Raw genomic sequence first — 5,355 nt, 5'->3', positions numbered from 1 at the left:
CAAATAGGATTCCGGTATCTATTGTGAGCCTCCAGGTATACAGAAATATTTAAATATAATTATTTCGGTATATTTTTCGTTTACTGCCACGTCACGTATTTTCGGAGGCAGATATATTTAGTTTTATTCTGACCGTTGTATCGAGTACATCGTAAGCGCATTTTATTTAATTTAAAATGAGTAAACAATCTTCCTATTTAGATAAAAAGGAAACTCACGATGTTCCCAGATACCGATTAAAAACAAAAAAAACGAAAATTTACTGGAAACCAACATACATTTGAGCAATCTACGGCAAATACAAGTACGTCCGCAGAGAAACTATTGCATAATAATGATGAGAATATTGTGATTGACCCATCTCATGGATATTGTATTCTACAGTTTGTCTCAGTTTTTAGTGCAATCAGCAATTTAGTGATATGCAAAACTTGTCACAAGGAAATTAATTTTAATCAAGCAAGTCCAAGAGGCCGGGGGTTTTAAATAGGTGTCATTTGTGAATGTGGTAATGCGTACATTAATTCTGGACCAATGATCGATAATGCCTTTGAAATAAATAGACGTCTTGTTGCTGTGATGCGTCTTTTGAGCGTTGGAATAAATGGGATCAATCTGTTTTGCGGACTAATGGATCCATTAGTCCGCAAAACAGATGCTAGATCAGCAAGCAAATTTTACCATCAAACTTTTGATGGATGTTTTAAAAATTTTTGGACTGCAGCCGAAACCGATTGTAAACTAAGTATGCAAAACAAGCTGTAAATAAAAAAAAGACCTTACATCAAAAGAAGAACAATCAGAGACAAATTTGACTGTTAGCGGGGACGGTACCTGGAAAAAACGTGGTCATACTTCCCGTTTTGGCGTAGTTACGCTGGTAGGAAGGTACAGCAAAGAAATTCTTGACTCATATGTGAAGTCTACTTACTGCCAGAGTTGTGTTTTTTTGGAAAAACGAAAAGAGAGCGATCCTGAAGCTTACGAGGAATAGTCATCGTTACACGAAGAAGAATGTGATGTTAATCATCAGGGATGCCTCAAAAATGGAAGTAGATAGCGTAAAAGACATGTTTGGTCGTTCCATTAGTAAGTATGGCGTAAAATATTCTCACTATATTGGCGATGGTGATAGTGCCACTCATAAAGGTTTACTAGATTTGGATCCTTATGATACTCCGGTTCAAAAATTAGAATGCTATTTACACGTGAAAAAAAGAATGGGAACGTTGCCGAAATTTAAAAAAAAACAATAAGAAGTTAGGAGGAAAAAGTAAGACAACGCAAAAGTTAACTGTAAATTTAATAAATAAACTTGAAAAATATTACGGTTTGGCAATTATGAGAAATCAAGACAATATAGACGGAATGTACAAAGCAATTTGGGCTACGTTTTATCATTTGTGTTCAACTGATGAGAAACCAAGCCATGATAATTGTCCAGAAGGCGCAGAAAGTTGGTGCGCTTATCGCCGCGCGGAAGCTGAAGGAATGTTGAGTAAGTTTAAGCACGATTACCTCCCACTGGATCCAGAAGTTGAAAAAGCTCTAAAGCCTATTTATGAAGACTTATCTCCACATGAATTGCTTGATAGATGCAAAGGTAGTAATACACAAAACAATAATGAAAGTTACAACGGTTTACTTTGGCACTTTTTACCAAAGCACCTTCATAATGGATTGAAAACTATCGAATTAGCAAATTTTTTTGCAACTTCAATATTCAATAACGGTTACTTCTCAATTTTAAAGATATTTAATGTAATGAGAATAAAAGTTGAACCTGCAGCAAGAGATTATACGGCTTTTAACCCATTACTGCCCTCTGTACCTGCACAGGTACAACTACTTAATCGATAAATTATGTATTTTATCTGTGGTAAGTGTTGAAAGTAGTTAGAAATTACAAATCTAGATGACACTAGTTACCATATAATAAATAAAAATAGGCGGTGGCGCGAAAACAAATGTCACTTATTTTGTAATAAAATACGGAGTCCAGACACGACATACAAGGTAAGATTATTTTGTTGGTTTTTATCAAAAATAGTGAAATATTTCAACGTCTTTTTTTATTTTTATGGAGTCTATTTATTTGTGTTGGTAATAATAACATAAGAATTAAAGTTTATTACAAAACTTGTAAAGTAGGGTTTGTTTCATTTGTTGTACACAAGCGGGTACAGCGGGCAGATTCGTACTAAAATTTCGTTTTGTTTACAGTATTACTTATAAGTTGAAATGGCCAATCGGAATTTTTTACGTATTTACCAGCTATAAGAGACTGAAGGAAGCCTTGGAATCAATTATGGCTATTGAAAGCAATGATGAAGAGTACGATATGGTATTAGTGCCACCAGATCCGGCTGTGGTGAGTGATGAGGAAGAAGGTAATGAAGATAATTTGGCGGCTTCAAGATTCCCTATGGTCGTTCCAGGGACTATTGAGGTAGGTCGGCGTCATCCTGACTACGATGTTTCGGAATTGAGCGACAGTGATGATGAGCCGCTAAGACCTATTCCTGCAAAACGTGCCAAAAAATGTGATGTACATTTACCTGTATGGAGGAAAACTCAGCCAACCTATAGTTCTACTTATGAAATTACCGATATCATACAAAAGAGACAAAAATACGTTGTTGAAAGCTTAGCAGACTGCAATCCCGTAATGTTGTTTGAAAAAATATTTGATCATGACGTAATGGATTTGATAACAAACAGTGTCTTGTACGCTAATCAAAATAATAGGCATGGTTTTGAACTTGATAGTGCATGTTTGAAAAAAATTTTTGGTGTACTGATACTGACCGGTTACCATGAATTGCCATCTCAACGTGCTTACTGGAGTTTGGATGAAGACCTTGGTGTTCCATTGATTGCTAATTGTATGTCACGCCATAGGTTTTTGGAAATAAAAAGAAATCTTCATTTTGTGGATAACGGTCTAATAGATGGTTCGAAAGATAAAATGATCAAACTCAGATCATTATGCGATTTGATTCAGCGAAACTCTAGTCAGTGGGGTGTATTTCATGAAAGCTTGTCTGTGGACGAGTCCATGATCAAATATTTTGGGCGTCATCCAAAAATTTATACAAGGAAAGCCTGTAAGATTTGGTTAGTTTATCTACGTCCCACAACATAGTCAGCCAACTTAGTTCAAGAATTAAGTCATCAACAGTCGTCGCACGTTGTAATCCAAAATGTCGGATCCTATACTTCAGCCTACACGGGCACCTAACGCCCCTTCAGCAACATTCAGTCTAAACGTCAATTCTCCTAATATGCCTCAGGCTTGGAAGAATTTCGCCATGGCCTTCAAAATTTACATGACTGCGAATAACCTCGACAACGAGCCAGATACAAAAAAAGTCGCCATTTTGTTGAACACAATAGGCACAGACGCCCTGCAAATTTTTTACTCCTTCGATATCGACATGGCTAATATCACATGCGAAGACTTAATTCTTCGATTTGAGACTTATTTTCTACCAAAAGTGAACATTTCTATGGAACGTAACAAGCTTTTTAATAGAAAACAAGGGCCCCGCGAAGACATGCATAACATGGTATGCATGTCTTCGTGCATAACCTGCGACAAGTTCAGATGGTCATTGCTACGCGTTTGATGTTCATTGTGGAAAATTCACAGAACCTTCTAATGATACCCTTGGTGCGAGAGTCGTGAAATCTTTATTGGCTAAAATGCCTGTAGTTCCTAAAGAGCATATCGTATATTTCGATAATTTTTTTACCAATCATCAATTGTTGCTCGATTTGAGTAGACTAGGTTTTAGAAGTACTGGAACCGTTCGAGAGAATCGGACGAAGAAATGTCCCCTGATCACAGTAAAAAATATGAAGAAGAAGCCTAGGGCGGAATATGTTTATAGTTTTGATACAAAGAATGAGATAACTATGGTACGTTGGAAGGACAATAATGTCGTTACAACGGGAACTAATTTTGATGACATAGAGCCTCTGGGCAAAGTCAAACGATGGTGTATCATCAGAAAGCAAAAGGTTGACGTAAATATACCTAAAATGTTTGTCAACTATAATAAAGGAATGGGTGGAGTTGACCAAATGGATCAGTCTATCAGCCTTTATCGGATTTCAATAAAAGGAAAAAAGTGGTGGTGGGTTATATTTACCTATTTGTTATATATGGCGATATCAAATGCTTGGCGACTACATGTTTTGCTCAGTAAAACTAAACAAGAGATAACTTACATGGACCAGTTATCTTTCAGACGAATTATTGCACGGACTTATTTACGTCCAACGAAAACTAAGAACCGTCCGTCATCCTCAGCGGCACTAGGGGGTCGGAACAATAATGGTCATAATCCTGAACGGATGGAAAACCCATTGCGATGTGTTATCTGTCACCAAAGAATTCGCTGGCGTTGCGAAATATGTTTGAAAACGCTATGTGTTGAACGACCTTGTTTCAAACAATTTCACTCCTAAAGCGCCCATTGTACACGACTGAGTACACCCCTAAAACTTGATATGTAAATATATTTTTTTCATTTTATCTCCTTAAATAGCATATTTTATCCCTTATGGACTAATAAATAGAAAAACAATAAAAAATTTACTGCAGTTTCATTTTGGGCGTTAATGGGTTAAGGCCAAGGTGCTTGGGCGGTGTAATAAATAATATTACACAAAATTAAAACAAGCTTACAAAAATTACAAGGAGTTAAGTCAAGTCAAATAGATAAGTATAGTGTAGTGTATATAATTGTACGCCCTATTGCGTTAGGCTAAGATTATTTTAGTATAAAACAAGAATTATCTCGTTTTAAAAAAGAAGTAGACAAGGTATATTACACAATATACAATATTTTATAGTTTAAACGAGTACCCCATTTTTAAAATGATTAGGACTCCCACAAAGACCGCCGACGCGGGCGAGGTGAGCCAGGCAGGCGCCAGCCAGGCGTGCAGGGTAAGCACCTCGCCCATCAGAAGCGTCAGGAGGAGTGTGGGGGAGTAGGAAGGGCACACAAAAAAGCCCAGGACCTCTCGAGAGGCAACCACTTGGCCAGGGCAGACGAAAATCTTAATACCACGTGGCCATGAGGTACTGGATCCGGAGCCATCAGCGGATACGGACCAGAACGATACACCATTTAAAAGGGGACACTGCGACCAATCTAAAACTGTGCGGACATTAAAGATGCATGCGTTTTTAAGTTATAGAGCGGCAAAGTTTGACAAACATGACATTTGTTGCTAAGGCCAAAACTAGCTAAAATCTTCATATTAAAAATACCAAAAATAGCTCAGATTCATTTTTAGTAACGCTTTATTAAGTTAGATAATCAAATTCAATTAATTCAAAAG

Source organism: Battus philenor, unplaced genomic scaffold (genome assembly GCF_028537555.1).
Source record: "Battus philenor isolate CCGP_79_NKW_IND1 unplaced genomic scaffold, ilBatPhil1.0.hap1 SCAF_13, whole genome shotgun sequence".
NCBI lineage: Eukaryota > Metazoa > Arthropoda > Insecta > Lepidoptera > Papilionidae > Battus > Battus philenor.
Note: the sequence above shows the minus strand (reverse complement) of the source record.